The sequence below is a fragment of the Schistocerca americana genome, chromosome 7 (assembly GCF_021461395.2).
Source record: "Schistocerca americana isolate TAMUIC-IGC-003095 chromosome 7, iqSchAmer2.1, whole genome shotgun sequence".
NCBI lineage: Eukaryota > Metazoa > Arthropoda > Insecta > Orthoptera > Acrididae > Schistocerca > Schistocerca americana.
The window spans coordinates 515,237,877-515,261,519 of NC_060125.1; the positions used below are offsets into that span (position 1 = coordinate 515,237,877).

Below are 23,643 nucleotides of genomic sequence, written 5' to 3' on the forward strand. Positions count from 1 at the left end.
TAGCCCAGCTTCATGGAGACGGTTGCGAATGGTCCTCGCCGATACCCCAGGAGCAACAGTGTCCCTAATTTGCTGGGAAGTGGCGGTGCGGTCCCCTACGGCACTGCGTAGGATCCTACGGTCTTGGCGTGCATCCGTGCGTCGCTGCGGTCCGGTCCCAGGTCGACGGGCACGTGCACCTTCCGCCGACCACTGGCGACAACATCGATGTACTGTGGAGACCTCACGCCCCACGTGTTGAGCAATTCGGCGGTACGTCCACCCGGCCTCCTGCATGCCCACTATACGCCCTCGCTCAAAGTCCGTCAACTGCACATACGGTTCACGTCCACGCTGTCGCGGCATGCTACCAGTGTTAAAGACTGCGATGGAGCTCCGTATGCCACGGCAAACTGGCTGACACGGACGGCGGCGGTGCACAAACGCTGCGCAGCTAGCGCCATTCGACGGCCAACACCGCGGTTCCTGGTTTGTCCGCTGTGCCGTGCGTGTGATCATTGCTTGTACAGCCCTCTCGCAGTGTCCGGAGCAAGTATGGTGGGTCTGACACACCGGTGTCAATGTGTTCTTTTTTCCATTTCCAGGAGTGTACATTTAACTTCTCAAATTGTGTCTGAAATCATTCGCTCACCTGACACAATGCAAATCATAACGTTTATTATCAATATGATCTATGGAATATACATAGAGGTAACAAAAGTCATGGGATAGCGATGTGCACATATACAGATGGCTGTAGTATCGCGTACACACTGTATAAAGGGACAGTGCATTAATGAAGGTGTAATTTGATCACACGCGATCCACGTGGAAAGGTTTCCGACAAAATTATGGCCACACAGCGGGAACTAACAGACTCTGAACGTGGAATGGTAGTTGGAGCTAGACGAAGGGGACATTCCATTTGGGAAATCGTTAGGGAATTCAGTATTCCGAGGCCCACAGTGTCAGAAGCGTGCCTCTCACCACAGACAATGCTGTGGCCGTCGGCCTTCACTTAACGACCGAGAGCAGCGGCGTTTGCGTAGAGTTGTCAGTGTTAACAGACAAAAATTTTTCCATTCCATTCAGGCTATTAAAGCAACCGGTTTAAAAGTATTTCAGAACAAAACCAGTCTCGTTTTTTAAATTATTTAATGTCAATGACGCGTTTCACCTTTTTGGGACATCATCAGGTTGTGTAAAAGTAGCTGGATACGTGATCCATCAGTCGTGAAACCACACATAATGTAAACTAGACACCAAGGTGACTGGATATATAATCAATACGTCATGAAACATCAACACCATGAAGTGGACCTTTAGCACACCAACCGGCTCTGCTGTGGCAGTTCAAGATAGGGCCACACTTACAAAACTGCGGTCGATTAGACTGCCAGTGGCAGAGCCACTCGGGTTCCTGCTGCTAATAAGGCGAGTATGTCGTTCGTTCATTACATATTTTTACGAGCCTCAAACAGGAGCAACTTATTTTCAGTTATGTGTGTTGTTACTAGTACACTTTTGTAATTTATTGTGTGTTTGAGCACTTACTAGGAACGACTGTTTAATTTAAAAACAGTGTAGTGTACAGTACTGCAGCTGCTATCGACCCTTGTATCGACCCTTGTATCGTACAGGCTTTTGTTTGTTTTGCTTAGAACAGCTCAGTGTCGGTTAGACCGTCAATGACAGAGCTGCTCGAGTTCCTGCTACTAATAAGGGGAGTACAGTTCCTTAAGTATTGGGTAGGCATTGTGATTGCTGTGTACAGATGCGAGCTGAGGTGGTGACCCTTAGCTCACAGCTCCAGGCAGTGTTGGCTCCCACCACACAGCTTGAGGCAGCTGCCAAGGGGTATCACAGTGGGGGAGGGGGGGGGGGGTGTTGGATGTGGGGATGCGAGGGATGTCGAGCACGTCCCACGTGTCCCCCAATAGGTACACTACTGTGGCTGCTCCGGGTACTGCCTGCACTGCGGTTGACCCCTCCCCCCTGGTCGAGTGGGAGATCATTCCTAAGTCTCGCAGGCAGTGAAAGACTTTCCGAGGGGCCAATTGAAGGGCCTCCCTGATTCGTGTGACGAACAGGTTTCGGGCGTTATCTGCGGCTGACGAAGTCTCTGAGCCGGAGGCAGTCGTCCATCCTGTTCCAGAGGAAGCTTCTCGGCCCTCAAGGTCTGGGGATTCACAGGTGTAATGAGACCCTTTAGGAACATGGCTGCCAAAGAGGGGAAGGAGCCAGTGTGCACTCTGTGTGCACACTGGGGGGAGCTATTCAGGATGTAGAAAGGGTGCTTCCAGATGCCATGAAGAGTACAGGGTGCAGACAACTGCAGGTCGGCCTTGTCGGTACCAATGACATGTGTCACTTTGGATCGGAGCAGATTCTGTCTGGTTTCGGGTGGCTAGCGGAAATGGTAAAGACTGCCAGTCTTGCTTCCGAGATTAAGGCGGTTCTCACCATCTGCAGCATCGTCGATAGAATCGACTGTGGTCCTTTGGTGCAGAGCCGAGTGGAGGGTCTGACTCAAGAGGCTCAGGCAGTTCTGTGACCGTGTTGGCTGCAGATTCCTTGACTTGCGCCATCGGGTGGTGGGTTTCTGGGTTCCGCTCAATGGGTCAGGAGTCCATTACATACAGAAAGCTTCTACAAGGGTAGCGGGGCTGTGTGTACGGGGCTGGACGGTTTTTTAGGTGAGAGGGTCTCAGGAAACCACAGAAAAGGCGTCCGTCTAAATGGGGACAGGTAAAACACATTAAGGTAGTTGTAGAAACGATCGGTATTGTGGTGATAAATTGTCCTAGCTGTGTCGGGAAAGAGTAGTGCTCCAAGCCCTAATAGAAAGCACTGAAGCTCATATAGTTATCGGTACGGAAAGCTGGCTAAACCCGGAAATAAGTTCAGCCGAGATTTTTCCAAACGACCTAACAGTGTTCAGAAAGGATAGATTAAATACACTTGGTGGTAGAGTATTTATTGCTGTCAGAAGTAGTTTACTTTGTAGTGAAATTGAATTACATAGTTCTTGCGAAATAGTATAGGTAGAGGTTATACTTGACAATCGCACTAGATACAGTTGCTGAACAGTTCAAAGAAAACTTGATTCTCATTTCAAATAGATACCCCACTCATACAATTATAGTCGGTGGCGACTTCAATCTACCCTCGGTATGCTGGAAAAATTATACATTTAAAGTCGGCGGCAGGCATAAAGCGTCACCCGTAATTGTCCTGAATGTTTTCTCAGAAAATTATTTTGAACAATTAGTTCATAAGCCCACTCGAAGCGTAAATGGTTGCGAAAGCATACTTGACCTCTTAGCAACAAACAAACCAGGACAAATAGGGAGTATCATGACGAATACATGGATTAGCGACCGCAAGGCAGTTGCTGCTAGGCTGAATACTGTAACACCCACAACCATCAAAAAGAAACGCAAAGTATATCTATTTAAAAAAGCTGATAAAAATGCTCTTAACGCCTTTTTAAGAGACAGTCTTCACTCCTTCCGATCTGATCATGTAAGAGTAGAAAAGCTGTGGAATGTTTTCAGAGAGATATTATCGACAGCAATTGAGAGATATATACCACATAAATTGATAAGTGATGGTACTGATCCCCCATGGTACACAAAACGGGTCAGATCGTTGTTGCCGAAGCAACGAAAAAAGCATGCCAAATTTAAAAGAACGCAAAATCCCCAAGACTGGCAAAGTTTTACCGAAGTTCGAAATATGGCGCGTACTTCAATGCGAGATGCTTTTAATAATTTCCACAACGAAACTCTGTCTCGGAATCTGGCAGAAAACCCAAAGAGATTCTTCTTTTACATAAAGCACACCAGTGGCAAGACGCAACCAGTACCTTCACTGTGCGATAACAACGCTGAAGTTATTGATGACAGTGCCACTAAAGGAGCGTTATTAAACACGGTTTCCAGAAACTCCTTCACCAAAGAAGATGAAGTAAATATTCACGAATTCCAATCAAGAACAACTGCGAAGATGATAAACATAGAAGTAGATATCCTCAGTCTAGCAAAGCAGGCTAAATACTTAATAAAGGTAAGGCCTGTGGTTCAAATTGTGTACCAGTCACGTTCCTTTCAGAGTATGCTGATGCAATAGCTCCATATTTAGCAATTATATATAACCGCTCGCCCACAGAAAGTTCCGTACCTAATGACTGGGAAATTGCTCAATTGCTCTCACCAATACCCAAAAAGGGAAGTAGGAGTAATCCGCTTAATTACAGGCCCATATCACTAACGTCGATCTGCAGTAGGCTTTTGGAACATATACCGTATTCGAAAATTATGAATTATCTCGAAGAAACCGATATATTGACACATAGTCAGCTCATATTCGGGAAACATCGTTTTTGTGAAACACCACTAGATCTTTATACTCATGAAGTAATGACAGGGGATGTCAAATTGAGTCCATATTTCTATATTTCCAGAAGGCTTTCGACACCGTTCCTCACAAGTGTCTTCTCACCAAACTACTTTCCTATGGAATAGCGCCTCAGTTGTACGACCAGATTCGTGATTTCCTGTCAGAAAGGTCACAGTTCGTAGTAATAGACGGAAAGTCGTCGAGTAAAACAGAAGTAATATCCGGCGTTCCCCAAGGAAGTGTTATAGGCCTTCTATTGTTCCTGATCTATATTAGCGACGTAGGAGACAATCTGAGTAGCCCTCTTAGATTATTTGCAGATGATGCTGTCATTTGTCGTCTTGTAAAGTCATCAGATGACCTAAACGAATTGCAAAATGATTTAGATAAGATATCTGTGTGGTTCGAAAAGTGGCAATTGACCCTGAATAAAGAAAAGTGTTTAGTTATTCACATAAATACTAAAAGAAATCCGCTAAATTTCGGTTACGAGATAAGTCACACAAACCTGAAGGCTGTAAATTCAACTAAATTCTTAGGGATTACAATTATAGATAACCTAAATTGGAACGATCACAAAGATAATGTTGTGGGTAGAGAAAAACTGCGATTCATTCGCAAAACGCTTAGAAGGTGCAACAGATCTACTAAAGAGACTGCTTACACCACACTTGTCCGCCCTATTCTGGAGTATTTCTGTGCGGTGTGGGAGCCTCAGCAGGTGGGACTGACGGATGACATCAAAAAAGTTCAAAGAAGGGCGGCTCGTTTTTATTATCGCGAAACAATTGGAGTGGCAATCATTAAAACAATGGCGTTTTTCGTTGGGATCGGACCTTCTCATGAAATTTCAGTCACCAGTTTTCTCCTCCGATTGCGAAAACATTCTGTTAGCACCCACCTACATAGGGAGAAATGATCATCACGATAAAATAAGAGAAATCAGTGCTCGCACAGAAAAATGTAAGTGCTCTTTCTTCGCGCGCACTGTTAGAGAGTGGAACGGTAGAGAGACAGTTTGAAGGTGGTTCGTTGAACCCTCTGCCAGGCACTTTATTGTGAATAGCAGAGTAATCACGTAGATGTAGATGTAGATGACGAGCCATACCGGCAAAATGTCTGTATTGGTGCGCTCCAATACACACATTGTGCCGTGTGCGGCTCGTATTGCTCGAAATGGTAACAAACAAGCGTGGATAGGGATGAAAAAATCGATTGGTTAAAACTGATGCAGGTATTTTCAGTCTAGATAACTGGTATTTATCGGTATTTGTTTGGTCTAGGTTATAACAAGCCCTTTTCATTTATTACTAATACGGTAACCGAATAAAAAAACGGAAATGTGAATTAGCTATAGCAGTAGTGTTAGTTTTTTCGTTTTTAAATAAACCCTTTTTAAAAAAGGAGTAATTTTTATATGTAAAATCTGTGTTGGTTTGAAATATTGCGTTATTGTAGAAAATGGGAAGGTTGATCAGCTATGTTTTGGTAACAATGCTGACAAAAACGAGCAACAAACACATGGGAAAAGAACTGGTACAGTATTGCTGAGACAATAATGTCCCTGTTACAGCGTGTCGTGGCTTAAAGGTATGCGTGTACGTGGGTGTACAAGACTGCCCCCACCTGGTCTGTACGACAGTTTCCCGTTGTATTTTCCTGAAATCCGCTGTATTGCAGAATAGCACCAATCCCAGTTTGGAAATGTTTTTACGAAGTGACGCAGCAGTGAAATACAGTGCTCCATTTCCTTCAAAACATTAAAGATTTGTCTACTACTTCTATGAAATCATAAAAGAGGAAGGAATTTATGGTAACAGTAATAAATTGAAAACATAACAACAGTTCATTCATAGCATAAAATAAAAATAGAAAGTAACTGATGTGTAGCTTGTGTCTACATAATATGGTTTTATCTTCTTGTGGCTCTTGAAAACAGACAAATTAAGACGAAAAATAGAATTGTCAAACCTCAGTTTTTACTATTTAACACTGAGCAATCGTAATTCCAAAGTAGTGGTATGATCCTCGATTACAACATGATTTCTGAGCAGAGTTCCAAAAACTTAGAATCAAAAAGAGAATACTGGTGATTTTTCTACTATTCAACCGCTTATCACTTTTCGAGGAAAGCAACGAATTTTGGTCAGATTAAGTTTTCTTTTATTTTGATAATATGTGTCTTGAAACTGAGAGAGACAAAATTTTTCAATGTTAGTTTGATTTCTATGTTTATTACAGTAAATTATAGGAATGAAACACCGAAAACCGACTGTTCCAAAAACCAGTTATTTCAGAAACCGGTTATTTTGAGCGGTTTTAACAGTTGGCGTGGAAATAACCGATATAATAGAAAACGGATAGTTTCACCGAGAACCGCCATCTTTGTGGCTGTAGCATCTTTGACTGTCAGCACGGCGGGATTTGTTGCAGCTTGCCTTGACGCTGCAGTGCCTGGAACACACGGACAGTCAGCAGGGCAATCATTGTTGCGGCAGAGGCAGGAGCGCTGACAGCGGTGCATCCGACGGCGACTCTGGGTACAGGACTGTCACCATATCCTTTTTTCAGACGAGTCCCAGTTCCGCAATCAGCATTAAAGTGGATGTATTCGCGTGTGGAGGTTCTGAACAGGACAAAAAACGTTGTCAGACGGCGTTCTTCATCTCCATACTCGTCCAGAACCTGGCGTGCCGGTATGACTTGAGATTGGGCACACGACGCAGTCGCCTCTGGTCCGCATAGTCGGTAATTTGGATGATAAACGTGAGAAGGCTGGTGGCTATGCCCTGTCTTCGAGATCTCCGTGGCGTTATGTTTCAACAAGATAACACAAGACCACATATGCTGCCCTGGCCTAGCTCTGTACAGAGAGTGTTCGTCTGTTGCACTAGCCAACACGTTCTCCAGATCTCCCACGCACTGAGATCATCTGGTATGGGCCAGTCTCTTGAACTGATGAGCTCCAGCATTGAGTTGAAGATGGGCAGACGACGTATCCGTATGTGCCATCCAATCTCAGTTCGGCGCTGTGCCCATGCGTATCAGAGCCATTGTTCCTGCCACAGGTGGCAGCTATGGGTACTCAGTTTCATACCACCTACAAATTCTTTTCCTACTATATATTTACGTGCTACAAGTAAAATTTTATTATTTTTTTACGCTTCCAGGTGTTGGAACTGTAGTGCTCATCAGCGTAGTCAAAAATGAGAATACATTTATTATGAACTGTGGAATCCACACTGACAATTCTAAAAGTAAATATGATTTCCATATAGTCTTCCCACTCCTGTCTAGTGCTCAGAATGGAAACCTATACAACTTTTGCTCACCACAATGCGTGCTAATGACCCCAACGCACCGTTTCTGCATCCAGGTTCTTCTACCAGCGAAAGGGAGTAGAGCGTCCGACCACCTCCCTCTTCTACCCAACATCAGAATAAAACATAGGTCAGCCAAAACATAACTGCGGATAGCAACGACGTTAACGCCTTCCGGCAAAGCACTGACGACCTCTTCACCATGTATCGAACCACACTGTTCGACGGACATGTTGTTGTTGTGGTCTTCAGCCCGAGGACTGGTTTGATGCAGCTCTCCACGCTGCTCTATCCTGAGCAAGCATCATCAAATGACCACTACAAATTACATCCTCTTGAATCTTTCGCCTATAGTGTTCATCTCTTGGTCTCCCTCTACGATTCGACCTCGCCCCCCCCCCCCCCCCACGCACACACACCTTTCTCTTCAGTACTAAACTGCTGTTATCTTGATGTCTCAGAAAGTGTCCTACCACCCGATTCCTTATTTTAGATAAATTATGCCACAAAAGTTTTTCTTCCCAATTTTGTTTAGTACTTCCTCACTGGTTAGATGATATACCCATTTAATATTCAGTATTCTTCTGTAGCACCACATTTCAAAAGCTTCTAGTGTCTTCCTGTCTGAACTGTTTATCGTCCACGTTTCACTTCCATACAAGGCTACTCACCACATAAATACTTCCTAACGCTTCAATCTATATTCGACGTTAACAAATTGCTCTTCTTTAGAAATGCGTTTCTTGTCATTGCCAGTCTACATTTATATCCTCTCTACTTTGCCCATGATCAGTTATTTCACTACCAAAACAGCAAATCTCATCTACTACTTTTAGTTTCTCGTTTCCTAATCTAATTCTCTTACCATCGCCTGATTTAATTTTACTATTACATTACCTTTGTTTTGCTTTTGTTTATGTTCATCTTCTATCCCTCTTTCAAGACGCTGTCCATTTCGTTCAATCACTCTTATTTTGCTGGCTCAAAGTTTTTTTATTTTTTTATTATCCTTGAACTTTAATCTCATCTTCAAATTTTTCTTTGGTTACCTTTACTGCTTGCTTAATGTGCAGATTTTGTAACATCGGGGATAGGCTACAACCCTGTCTCACTCCCTTCTCTACCGCTGTTTCCCTTTCATGCGCCTCGACTCTTGAAGCTGAAGTTATAAATAGCCTTTCGCTCCCTCTATCCCTTCAGAATTTCGAAGTAAGTAATCCAGTCAATATTGTCAAAAGCATTCTCTAAGTCTACAAATGCTATTGACGTAGGTTTGCCTTTCCTTTGCCTATTTTCTGAGATACTGTGAGTCGTAGCGTCTGTACTGACTCGCGTGCTCGTGTATTTCTCCGGAAATAAAACTGATGTTTCCCGAGGTCGACTTCGACCAGCTTTTCCACTCTTCTACATATAATTCATGTTAGTATTTTGCAACCATGAATTATTAAACTGTAAATTCTGTATTATTCATACATGCCGGCAATACCTTCTTCATTTACTGCATTTTTTATATTTTCTCCTTTCATCAATAAGATTCAACATATCGGGTGGTTTCCAAGGATTCCTACAAGGCCTTGTAGTTTTCATCTCTCAAATCTACCCATTCATATTCTTCTGTATTCCTTTCCCATGTTTCAGTCAGTCGTTGCCGAATGCTCTTGCACTCAAAGGCCACGTCTATCCCTGGAACTATCTTACAGTTTAAAATCTGCGTCCGAAATCTCCCTCCTGCCATTTTATAATCAATTTCAAACCTCCCGGTGTCTCCGGGTCTCTTTCACGTATACAGCCTTCTTTCATTATTCTTAAACCAAGTGATAGCGATGATTAAGTTATGCTCTGCCAGGCGGCTTCCTTTTTGAATCATTTCCTCAATTTCATATTCACCTACTATTTTTCCTTCTGTTCCTCTTCCTACTACCGAATCCAGTCACAATCAGAATTCAGTTTTCCTCTCCCTTAACTATCTGAATAGTGTCTTTCATCTCATGATACGTTTCCTTCAGTCTCTTAATTATCTGCACAGCTAGTTGGCATATAGTGGCTGTTGGTTTCATGTCTGTCGTGTCCACGATAATGCGTTCACTATGCTCTTTATTTTAGCTGACCCTCATTCCTATTTTCTCATTCATTATTAGACCTGCTCCTGCATTACCCCTATTTGATTTCGTATTTATAACCCTGTACTCACCTGACCAGAAGTCCTGCTCCCCCTGCCACGAAGCTTCCCTAGTTCCCAATATACGAGGCGTGTTTTTTAAGTAAGTACCGTTTTGAAATTAAAAAAAAGACTTGCTAAGATATCTCAATAATTTTATTTTTACGTGAAAGCCTGTACCTTAATCTACGCACTGACGCCATTACAGTCTGATTCTCCCTTGTTTACATTGTGCACTGAGTGTTTAAGACGCCTCCGATAATCGTGAGTCCCGCCGACTGTGAAGTACGGACGGTTATAAGATTTCTTTGTGCTAAAGGCCTAAAACCGATCGATATTCATCGCGAGATCTCTGCAGTTTACGGAGAAAACATTAAGAGTGATGGAATGGTACGAAAGATGGTGAGAACATGCACAAATGTGCATGATCAACAACGGAGTGGGCGTCCTTCGGTAGTTAATGAAAGTTTGGTGCAGGAAGTGGACAATAAGGTGAGAGAAAACAGACGCTTTACGATTTCCTCCTTGTGGGATGACTTTCCTAATGTTTCTCGTAGTGTTTTGTATGGCATTGTGACCGAGCACTTGAATTACCGAAAATTGTGCGCACGTTGGATACCGAAAATGTTGAGGGATGTGCACAAAACCAAACGTTTAGACAGTGCATTCACTTTCCTTGAGCGGTACCACAACGACGGTGATGATTTCTTAAGCCAAATTGTTACGGACGATGAAACATGTTTGGCCTACGTCACACCAGAATCAAAGCAACAGTCCATGTAAGTTTAGCAAGGGCATCGTTTTGCTGCAAGACAATGCCCGTCCGCATGTGGCGAATCAGACCAAAGATCTCATCACATCTTTTCGATGGGAAACTCTAGATCATCCTCCGTACAGCCCCGAACTTGCGCCTAGTGACTACCATCTGTTCCTGCACTTGAAGAAACACCGGACGGTCAGCGTCTTCAAGACGACGACGAAGTCAAAACAGTGGTGATGCAGTGGTTAACAAGTCAGGCGGCAGACTTCTATGAGGAGGGTATTCAAAAACTGGTACAACGTTATGACAAGTGCCGCAATATTGACGGAAATTATGTAGAAAAGTAAATTAAGGTACAGGCCTTCATGTAAAAATAAAATTATTGGGGTATCTTAGCACGGTACTTCCTTAAAAAACACGCCTCGTATCTAGCTTCAATCTATCCATTTCCCTCTTCAAATTGTCTTACCCACCTGCCCAATTAATGACTCTAACACTCCGCCCCCTAGATTTCCAGTTTTTTCTTCCTGATGACGACATCTCCCTGAGCAGTCCTTGCCTGAAGATTCGAATGGGGGAATATTTTTTCTCCGGACAGACATAGCTCTGGAGGTACAGTCCACAGAAGTTGTTCGAGCTCCTGCGCCATCCACAATGAGCTTGAATCCCAGGACACGCCTCTACTATCATTGTGGCTCTCAAGTATGGGCTCGCAACTTCAGCTAAGATACAGGGTGAACACGAGAGGTGGTCACTGGTCGGGTGTTACTCACCCGAAAACATCTGGGTTGTCAGACACAAGCTCACAGCTCGAAAATTTAATTTTCTTGCTTTCTGGATTCTATAGAATGAACAGTGTTTTGCACGATTGATGGGTACCATTAGTTGTAGGCTTCCACAAAGGATGTAGAAATAATGCTACGTTCTCTTACGGGTTACTCTATTTCATTGAGACCTCTCGTTAGAGAGACCGCCCTAGTTAACTTCATCTCCTTAAGTTATGTATGCCTCCTTAATTACTCAGAGACATTTACATACCATCAGCATGAATTAAGGTTTATTCACATTTCCTGTTCGTGTGCTCCAAAGAAAACAACAGCGATTACATACGTCCAGCAAATAATTAGAGATGTAGTCGCATATGTCTACTGTTAAGTTCCACGAGTTTACTACAAACCTGTACATCGCTGGGTAAACTGTCATAACTTCTGCGCACGATATACCACAAAAAAGGGACAGGACTCCTTATTGCAGGGGTGGTGCCTTCTCGGACAGGGGATACAGTTCCAGAAAAAAAATGAAATTGTTGTGTTCTGAGGCAGTAGCGTTCATTTACATCGCCATCAATAACAGGAACTGTAAAATTCCATAATAGTTACTCCAATGTGCTGCATATTCCACAAGCATGAGGCTGCTGTCCTTCAAAATAAGTAATGAGTTTACCAGTATAACTGTGAGCTCACGACTATATAGACCACAGGGGCAGGAAATATAAAAAATATACTTTAACTGTGCAGTGATTAATACAGTTAGGGAATTATTTGTGATTATATTTTGTAAAATGAACTGCTAATGGTTCAAATGGTTCTGTGCACTATGGGACTTGACTTCTCAGGTCATCAGTCCCCTACTACTTAAGCCTAACTAATCAAGGTAGTCTCCGAAGGAACGATCGTGAACGGACCATTCTGAATGATGTCTTTGGTGGCAGGCTGATGGTGTGAGTAAGGATCGGCACTGGCAGACGTAGCAAACTCCACGTAACCGAAAATGGTCATCTTTTCACCAGTACAAGTATAAGAGCCCCACCTTCTTATTGGCTCTAAGCACTATGGGACTTAACATCTGAGGTCATCAGTCCCCTAGACTTAGAACTACTTAAACCTAACTAACCTAAGGACATCACGCACATCCATGCCCGAGGCAGGATTCGAACCTGCGACCGTAGTAGCAGCGCGGTTCCAGACTGAAGCGCCTAGAACCGCTCGGCCACAGCGACCGGCCATCTTCTTATTCCACTATACACTAGTAGCACTGGCGATTATTTCTTCTTTATGGATGACGAGATTCATCCTCACAGAGGATATCTCACGGATGACATACTACGAGGTTATCGTGCCACCAGTGCCGTGATCGGCGAGGACTCAGATGTTGAACCTCACTGGACGTGCTTAACGTTCGCTTGAAAAACTCCAAATGCCGGGCCTGAATATTGCTATTCTTAAGAGGGGAGATCTGTCTCTCAGAAGCGCGTCGATATTCTCATTCAGTCCATGCAGTACTGAAGTGAAGCACTGTTGGATGTTGCTAGACACTACACGCTGTATTATGCGTCAGTAATAACAGAGTTACATGCCAAAAGATTGTTCGCGAGACTTGGGCCGTAAAGACAAGAATTACGTAGCACACGTGAACATGAATATCTTCCAGTACGTTTTGTTGTATCTGACACTGTAAGAAACAGAAAAGTTAACAGTTCATTGCCGGCCGCGGTGGCCGAGCGGTTCTAGACGCTACAGTCAGGAACCGCGCGACCGCTACGGTCGCAGGCTCGAATCCTGCCTCGGGCATGTATGTGTGTCATGTCCTTAGGTTAGTTAGGCTTAAGTAGTTCTAAGTCTAGGGGACTGATGACCTCAGATGTTAAGTCCCATAGTGCTTAGAGCCAATAAGAAGGTGGGGCTCTTATACTTGTACTGGTGAAAAGATGACCATTTTCGGTTACGTGGAGTTTGCTACGTCTGCCAGTGCCGATCCTTACTCACCCCATCAGCCTGCCACCAAAGACATCATTCAGAATGGTCCGTTCACGATCGTTCCTTCGGAGACTACCTTGAACAACATCGGTGCCTTTTTGATAATGGGACAAGATTCCATGAGTTTATGATCAGAAAAAGTACTGCGTATAATTTGGGATGATATTCTACTCCTGTTGCTTTTCACATAGCTCTCTACTGCTAAGATTCGTTCTCATGGGAACTCTGACCAACTGAGACCAATGTATTACGACAGTATCTTACTGCAGTCAGTCATGGACAACACGGCCAAAATTTCTTCAAAATCTGAATCGGGTTCAAGCATTAATCAGTCATACATCCTGAAGCCATATTTTTTCACTGTATGTCTACTAAATCTTGTTTTCTTTTTTTTCTCGAAGCTCCAGCGAAGTACCGGTGTGTAAAATATTTTTTAATTCGCTTGATGGACTTGCAGCTTTTTCTTCTTCCAAGAAGTCTTAAAGGTGTTAAATTTTTGCAGCTATTTCTTCCACTGGTGTATCCATCGCGGTTCAATTACTCATCAAAGTTTGAAAACACTGTGCACAGGAATAGAACTAAACTTCGTAATGTGTTTAGTACTATGCTAGAACATTCTCAAGAAACTGATTCATATATTTCAGCACCAATTAATGGCTTTTGGCGCTTTTAAAAGATTTTAAATTTGTTTTTCTCTTGAACACATTCGACAAAATATTTACCTTCACTGGTGTGTTGCCTCGTGATGACTGGGTGCTGTGTGATGTCCTTAGGTTAGTTAGGTTTAAGTAGTTCTAGGGGACTGATGGCCATAGATGTTAAGTTCCATAGTGCTCAGAGCCATTTGAGCCATCACTGGTGTGTTGTACGACATCCTTCAGAACCAAGCAAGTGATGTTTTGTACTATCAACAGAAAACCGAAGAAAATCGTCGCTCCATAACCGCTCTAAGTAGCGACTGTGGATAAGTGTTCCAGGAAACCAAGTCTCAAGTAAGAGAACCTTCGAAAAGGAAAAATATCAACTATAAACCCATCGCTTGCGAAGTGTTTGATAACGACTTGGATTTATGATCTGAGGATTATTCTGAATTGTAGTCTTTAAATTTATTGCCACAGGAAATCTATGGACAATATTCTAACCAGTTCTCCAAAAGCACGTTACAAAGTCTCTTAGATGGTTATCGAAAGTTCTTCAGTCCATTCGACTGAAAAAAGAGCTGACTTCAGCATACAGTACTGAAGAGTTTAGAAATAAAACCAAGAGGAGACTTGGAAAACTACTGAGTGTTATTTCAATGATAAAGAAAAGTTTTAAGCAATTTAATATGTTAATTTCATTACTTTATACAGTTCCTGTGAGTACATCTTCAGTTGGAAGGTCGTTTTCAGCGCTGAAGAGCCGGCCGCTGTGGTCTAGCGGTTCTAGGCGCTCAGTCCGGAACCGCGCGACTTCTACGGTCGCAGGTTCGAATCCTACCTCGGGCATGGGTGTGTGTGATGTCCTTAGGTTAGTTAGGTTTAAGTAGTTCTAAGTTCTAGGGGACTGATGACCACAGTAGTTAAGTCCCATAGTGCTCAGAGTCATTTGAACCATTTTGAACCATTTGAACCATCAGCGCTGAAGAGAATCAAAACCTACTCTCGAAATTTTAATGGAGATGAGAGACAGTGTGATCTTGGAACCGTCTGAACTGAAACTCGCTTACTAGTAGGACTCAGAACGAAGGAATATTTCTTTGAAGACGCAATTACTAAATTTGCTTGCTAGGAATCAAGAATGGAATTTCAATTCCAGTGAATTTGCATGACTGACCTACCGAAGGGTCAAGAGGGTGTTAAACCCGAAAATAGTCACTTTCTATAAAAAGTTTGTTTATAGTGATATTGATTGATAATAGGTATAACCTACATCTACATTTATACTTCGCATGCCACCCAACGGTGTGTGGCGGAGGGCACTTTACGTGCCACTCTCATTACCTCCCTTTCCTGTTCCAGTCGCGTATGATTCGCGGGAAGAACAACTGCCGGAAAGCCTCCGTGCGCGCTCGAATCTCTCTGATTTTACATTCGTGATCTCCTCGGGAGGTATAAGTAGGGGGAAGCAATATATTGGATACCTCGTCCAGAAATGCACCCTCTAGAAACCTGGACAGCAAGCTACACTGCGATGCAGAGCGCCTCTCTTGCAGAGTCTGCCACTTGAGTTTGCTAAACATCTCTGTAACGCTATCACGCTTACCAAATAACCCAGTGACGAAACGAGCCGCTCTTGTTTGGATCTTCTCTATCTTCTCCGTCAACCCGACCTGGTACGGATCTCACACTGATGAGCAATACTCAAGTATAGGTCGAACGAGCGTTTTGTAAGCCACCTCCTTTGTCGATGGACTACATTTTCTAAGGACTCTCCCAATGAATCTCAACCTGGTACCCACCTTACCAACAATTAATTTTATATGATCATTCCACTTCAAATCGCTCCGCACCCATACTCCCAGATATTTTACAGAAGTAACTCCTACCAGAGTTTGTTCCGCTAGCATATAATCATACAATAAAGGATCCTTGTTTCTATGTATTCGCAATACATTACATTTGTCTATGTTAAGGGTCAGTTGCCACTCCCTGCACCAAGTGCCTATCCGCTGCAGATCTTCCTGTATTTCGCTGCAATTTTCTAATGCTGCAACTTCTCTGTATACTACAGCATCATCCGTGAAAAGCCGCAATATCTTTTCTTTCAATTTAAACTATTACCACTTGTGATTTCAATCTTTAATATGTATTATTTTAGTTTTAAACAATATGAGAAGTGTCGTCGAGATAAGCCTGTGCTTTAATTTAGGTGTCTGCTTAAAGTTATAGTATTAATATTAATAATTAATAATATAATTAATACATAACAGAAATATAATTGCACTGAGCAACAAAATTAAAGAATTACTTTTTCGAAACCTCGTAATTATCTCCCATTGGGGCACATAAGTTTGATATTTTGCTCGAAGATGCCGACAACCATCCGCTGTAATGGTGAAAAAACTTGGCACCCTGCGACGTCACCTTTGGTTCTGCCATGCTTCAAACAGCAAGGCATCGACACAAGCAGAAAAAAGACCACAGCTCAAAAGTTCATGTGAGCTGTAAGATGGGTGGTTAATGATGTCAAACTGGCACCAAATTTCACCGCAATTCTGCCCACCGCCACCGTGGACGTATCAGACGATAAGGTCGATACAGTTCCTCTTACCAACATTTCATCCCTTGTTTTGACGTCTCTGCGAAGGAGGTCAGAACTGTGACACCAAGCTATCACGAGGGTTTCGTATGGGTGGTCGAGGAAAACATTTCAGACACACTGACGCTCAGAACCGACACCAAAATGCCTCAGGAGGTGGGGTAAATGGCGTCAATGAAACCACCCCTAGGGGCGTTGATGGCCACATATTTCGCGGTCGAAAACGACAGTTCGCCGTGAGATGTGCGACTGGAAGGTGTCCCTGACGCCCTTTGACACTGCTGACTCCCAACCTTCTCTAGGGACATTGTGGAGCTACATCCCCACTGAACGTGATCGCCCCCCTTTGGAATGCATCACGACCGCAAGTTTTGCTCTCGTGTACAAGTTGGAACCACTAGGGACCGTGCAAAACCATTTGAAAAAACTTGCACGTGATCCAAACCGTCAAAGGGTACTTACGTTTCTTAAACTCTCCTGTTTTCCGGACTCCTGTAACGTGATCACGTGGGAGTGCAACATTAACATGTTCGTGAATAAAGCGCCAAAAATTCCCTCTAAGACGCTCCAGTTCGGCAACACGCTCGGTGGAACTTTGTTGAGTTGGCGTAACAGGTTCGGCTGTCTGAATGGTCATCTGTGTTCTGACTCATTCCTGCAAACCTCACTTCATGCTCAAGAACATTATCTAGGGTTGAGTTGGAGAAGGCAGCGGTCAGCAGTAGTGCGTGCGTGTATCGTACAGGGACTATACGTCGTTCATCATAAGAATAAATCTCATGTAAACATTACACTATGCATTCTTCCGCGTTTGCTGGAACCTCATTGGATTTGGTTTCACGTGAAGTGAAAGCCAAGCTGTCTCGATTACAGTCAAATACGATAATGAGGATACGTTTTATGCTGTGCGTTACGCTTACATCATCACAGCCATGAAACGGGAAACAGCTTTACCGGCATATTTAACTTGGACAGCACTGACCAGGCAAGCGCTCCAGCTAACCTACAGTGATGTGAACAGTTGCAGTAAAGATGTAAAAAGAAACTAGCAGAGAAACAATACGTCATTTAATTTTTAAAGGTATGGAAATAATACATGGCAAACCTCAGGCGATACTCTTCTTAGGTGAGCGGATGGAAAACATAACATGCTCTCGATCTTAGCTAACGTAGTATTGTAATGAAAAACAAGAGTGATGAAAATCCTTGACTTTAACAAGGATAATTTTTCTGCATGAGCCGTGTGTGGTGTAAAAGCGCAATGTTGATTTCCCGTGTAGTTAAATATTGAAGCCATTGAAGGTATTACAGTCAGCTGTCTGGTAATCTCTGAACTCCTTCCATATCGAACTCCGATGAATACGGTATATTTCAGTACTGCTACGCTGATAACGAGTGGATCAGCAACAGAATCCAAAGCAACCAAAAAATCCACATTTCCTCCTCCTCTTTTATAAGATGTTGTTCAGCATTTCGCCATAGTTGTTTGGCAGTGAGGTGTCACAAAGCTCTATGCATTACTTCCAGTACGTTTGTGTCCGCCCCCGGTAGCTGGATAGTCAGCGTGACGGATTGTCAATCCTCTGGACCCGGGTTCGATTCCCGGCTGGGTCGGGGAATTTTCTCCTTCCAGGAACTGGGTGTTGTGCTGTGCTCTTATCATCATCCTATCATCCTCATCGACTGCAGGCCGCCCAAGTGGCGTCAAGTTGAAAGACCGGCACCCGGCGTACGGTCTGCCCGACGGGGGGCCCTAGCTATACGATTAAATAAAAAGTACGTTTGTCAGCTTAAATGTCTTGTTATTTCTCTCGACAAATCCTTTAACTTGGCTCCAGATCAATACTAGCGGTTTTAGATTGCAGTGTTACGGTGAGAATTGTAAATCTGCAGCATTTGCAGAGTTTGCTGGACAGCGCGAAAATTATTGTTTTCCATGTTTCTACGACGCTTACCTCTCTGATGTGATTTCACATTTGTCCTAAAAAACAATGGACATATTAAAATAAAGAGTATTTGATTTTTCATTTCTCTACAAAAAAATTTAACTGTGTAATGTTTTCTTAACTTCAACGATCTTTTATAAAATATCAATAATTAAGAATATATATTTGCAACGAAAACCAGAATTTTTCCTGCGATATGTAATTAGGACCTGGAAGAAGTGTATTTTTCTTGAAAATGATGGTTAACTATGAGTTGATTAACATATATTTGATGCATTCCATATTTAAATGATTTAGGGATTCAAACCGAACAAAAAAAGTATAGACCACAACAAGTTTCGATCCGCCGTCTTCCAGCCTAGACCATTAGTATTCTCCGACGCTACAGTTTACGCCAGACACGTAACTAACCGTATTTCTTTTTTTTTTTTGTATTTATTACATAGTGTTTCTCGAAAAAGGTCAAAGTTGATTTTTCTCTTAATTTTCTGAAAAACATTAAGGACAACTTCTTTCTCTCCATTAACGGTGTTCTGCGCGTGTGTTTCATTACGAAGCAGGAACAAGTCACTCATTTTCACCCTACTTATGAACAGCGAGACAATCAGAACACAAGTAGCGTTTACGGAGACTGTGACTGTATACGATTTTTGAAATAAAAATTATATACCTAAAGTATGACTAAGAAAAACGTTGATGGCTGTTAACACATGAGAACGTTTTAAAAGTTCTTTACAGGGACTTAGTAATAAGTTGGACTTTCTTCCAAGAGTGTACGAGAGCTACGACTGCTGGCCAATCATCGCGTTTGTGTTTGTTTACATCAGGTTTATTCTTATGATGAACGAAGTGTAGAATACAGTACTCTGGGAATCATGTTAAACTCATCTGTAATCTTAGTGAGTGTAATTTCTAGAAATGCTCTATGTGTGTCTTTTTTCTCTGGAATTTCTTATCTGTTTTAGAACATGCTTATTATTATAAATGAATTAATTACAATGAAAGATGGGGAGAAATGATACAGTATAATCAGTGAAATTTCGAATAACTATGTGTCATAATACAATGAAAATGACTGTCAGCTCACATCACGGAGATTATAGCATGAGTTCTGTTTATGTAACTAAGGTCTCACTTAATCTTATAAATGTAATTCGTAGATATATAATACGAAATATGCTAAGTTGGAGTCTACAAAGTAAGTTTATAACTTATCGTTGCTCTAATATGTGATATTTACTTTCGTAATGGGACAACGACAAGTTTCATTTTTGACCAGCCGCTTAATTGGATATCTCATCTATGGGTAACACATCCTGAGTGTTGTGTAGCAGAATAATTCATGGCGAAAGATCGTGCGTATTGGTCAAGCAAATATCTCATTGGCACTGACTGTACCTGTGTTAAACGAAAAGACGCACGGGATACTAAAACAGCTGCATAAAGCTAACTGAGGAGCGATCCTGCTTTGTTACCGAATGAGTCTCATCCTGACTGTCGAGCTCATTGTTACAGATAAGCTCTAAACGTCCGTACTGCAACCTGACTGTGCTATGATTGCTGTCGGCAACACTATCAAAAAACAGTCACAGTGCCATTGCATAAGGCAATCGTGACGACAGTTTGTTGCGAGAAGCGATAACACTCTGCCATCTCCGAAAGAATTCCCAAGGGCATCACCACAACCTGCTTGCATACGCTGTATCAACATACCGGCCCAGGCATGTGATCCAGTTCCCTTGACGTGCACCATAGATTAAAAGGCCACTGGTGCAATTCTTTGGTAGCTCAGTAGCGAGCACGGTAGCTCAGCGTGTTCGGTTATAGGGTTCGCTCCTCTCTTCAATAAAAAAAACTGAGTGGACGCATCAGTGATGAACTTGAACTGGTGTCGTGGGACGTCCGCCCAGAACAAACGCAACGACAACAATGAACAAAACGAGACCAATAAAAAAAAACTTAAGAGAGAGGTGGACTATAGTGGTCACTTTAGCAGTTCTGCATAGGTCACTGGTTCAAATCAGGCCCGAGGGAACTTTCTTTTAGACGTTGTTACTTATCAGCATATTATTTCAATAGGATTATATCTAATTACGATGACTATATTTATCGGAAAACAACGAATACAACGGTAAATTGTGGTCTCTCTGTCTTATACTATCATAGTTACTAAGATTTCTCATTGGTTAGGTTGAATCCCATAAAAGATGAATTGTAGTAAAAGAAATCGTTCCGCAGTAATGTTGGAAAATATGAAACATCTACTAAGAAATCAGTGATAAACTCTCTTACTGATGCGCAAGTGCGCATGTGCAGAAATCTTAACTGGGAAAAACTCAAAAAAGCACACGTAGTGGAGAGAATTTCTGCCCACTTCCACACTCTAAGAGAGAGCTAAGCACGATTGGTTAACTTTGACAGTTTCGTTAGGGGAAACGAAATTGCTGCATTTATTTTTAACCTTTCGTTGGTTGCAATTCGGATTGTATTGGCAACCAGATTTCGGCGCTGGGGTACTCAGTTAGATTTTGTTATGGAGAGAAGATAGGCACTTTGATGCAGACCGTCAGGAAGAGAACACTTCGCGTCAGGAGTGATATGGAACAGAGGCAGATTTCTTCACTTTAGAGCTGATCACAGATACTGGGGCTGAACTTACAATTCTCAGACACTGCGGCACCGCCCTCTGTGCCTAGGTATCAGCAGAGTCGTAAGCATGAGCCGCAGTTGCATACGCCATGACTAGGAGACCAAGAAGTTATTTGAGTCAAGTCAAAGTTTAGTTCTTCTGATGCATTTCACAGCCAGCCAGCTGCACTCAGTATGTGCTTAGGTGAGAGCTGGTGCTTGTCTGTACTTGTCTGGGTCTTTGCTTTAGGCTATCAACTTATTCGGCAGTCATTGACGATATTCGTGGATTCAGTTTATGTATCATTTTATCTTTAACCCACCGACCAGTGCCAAGGTGTTTCCTACATGTGTTTGCATCATTGTACCCATTTGTAACTGTTTGTATTGTTTATTCAGTGACTAGAATCACATTAATGCATCTACCAATAAATTGTATTGTTATAGAGACCTTAGTTTCATTTAGTAGCTTGATGGAAACTCTTATAAATATTTGCATGTGGGCTGTGGTACCCATACTCGATGTTCACTTGAGCCATCCTTGTCTAATTCAGGTAGTCAACTACGTAGTTACCAGTTGCATGTCTTCACTGTTTTATTTTTACGTGATCTCATGGGGAGCGATCGGTTCACTGCAGAGGTCAATCTGTTCCGATGTCTTAGCATCTCAGGAGTATGCTAAATGCTCAACTGATACGTCGCAATGTTCGACGGTTTTTCGGGGGTAATTATAGCAAAACATTTTAGTGTCATCATCAAGAACAGATACCTGTTTGGAAAATCAGGAGCGAACAGTACTTTGAAAACGATCCATTTAAGTGCTTTAATAAATACAAAATGTGTATTGAGAGTAAGAGGAAATTTGCCTCAGATTTCAATCAAATGATCTTCAATTTCATTTTAACATTATCCATTTAGCCTCATCTTCAGATGTAGCCTACCAGATAAATATGCATCAAACTGATGTGCGGTATGTTTATCTTAGGACCATGTCCTGCAGTGACGTGCGCTGTGGAACCAGTGACCCACAGTATTACTCACGAGGTCAAAACATCCCTGGCCGCCCGTACACATCGATGTGTTGTATGTGCATCAGGTACATCTAAATATGAGGCTTGAAGACTCAAAATAAAGCTGAACAGCATTTACTTGTAGTCTGTTGCAAATTCGTTCTTACTATCAGTTTATCACACGATTGTGTTCGCATAGTGCCATCAACGAAGGAAAGATTAAATACAAAACGTGTAATTAGATAATTCTAAGGTGCTGCTTCGAAGTCCATAGCAGAATAATATTAATCACCAGTGTGTGTCTTAGCTACGGTTGGTTAATTATCAGTTTGCATGTCTGTGGGTGATATTTGCCACAGTTCAGTACGGTGTACGGCATGTTAGTAGCATTGGAAATTTTATTCATTTTTCAAGTCAAAATACAGCTGCATCCCGTCTCCCACTGCACCACATCCTGTGCTACTCTCAGACTTGCAGCGTTCTGCTGTGTAGAAATGTGGCAGTTATGTTGCAGCGCTATTGATCTGCAGGTGGCAATAAATCTTGAGTAGCCTGATTCAGTTACGTACGATAGCTTGGAATTACATACATCTAAGCAGCCATAAAACACCAATAAGTACGGTGCATATAGATTGTTTCTCTTCACACCTGTCGTTTGGCAGGCGCTTGAGACATAACATCACCCTTCACGGTTCAAACGTGATTGAAATTTGTTAAAGATATCTGATTATTTTCCAAACAGTTTTTATTTTTCTCTGTAGTGTATGATATTTTCCTGGAATACCTTTCGAGACGTTCATAACATACATAAAATATGTGTGTTGAGGATTCTCGTATGTAGTGATCACTTTCAATTCAACTAGCTTGTAAGGTCATAGAGTTGTCCGAAAAAAAGGGTAAAAAAGAAGAGCAAAATGTAATTTTATTATTTTTATTTATAGTTTCTTCTTATGTACAACATTATTTACAATATTTCTCGTCGTCGGAGGTGAGTGCCATTTCCGGCTTGTGAGACATTAAATATCAGAACAATAATTCGACGACAAATAATTTAAACGAGTAGTGTAATTCATATTATTGAACTAAGAAACCTAAGCAAAAACTGTGAAAGTTCTACAGTAGTTTGTTTATGAACAGTCAGAGTGTGTGTTTCCATTTTAAGTATTTAGATAATTATAGTCAAACAACATAATTGTACATTATCTGGATACACATGCTCGGTATGTTTCATTCCCAAGCGTGGAACGTCCTGATTGCATACAGTAGATAAGACACAAGCAAAGAAAATATTAAAATTCTGGTGCCCTGAAAAGCTTTGCCTCATTTGTAACTGCTGCTTACGAGATGCAGCATCAGCGTCTTCCTCGTTTCATTTCGTTTCTGGTGGTTCTCTTCTACAGATAAAAGGCAAAACTTTTCAGACGCACGTCCCGGTGTTTTCCTGA

The 23,643-nt window shown here is 42.2% G+C and overlaps 1 protein-coding gene across 1 annotated transcript in view; it reads right to left on the minus strand.

Moving 5' to 3' along the window:
• Positions 1–23,113: 23,113 nt before the first annotated feature.
• LOC124622363 (V-type proton ATPase 16 kDa proteolipid subunit-like) overlaps positions 23,114–23,643 on the minus strand; it is a 44,315-nt gene continuing 43,785 nt past the window's right edge. Inside the window, exon 3 of the mRNA XM_047148041.1 lies at positions 23,114–23,643. This exon is cut by the window's right edge and continues 318 nt beyond it. The gene's annotated coding sequence lies outside the window, so the exon portion shown is untranslated.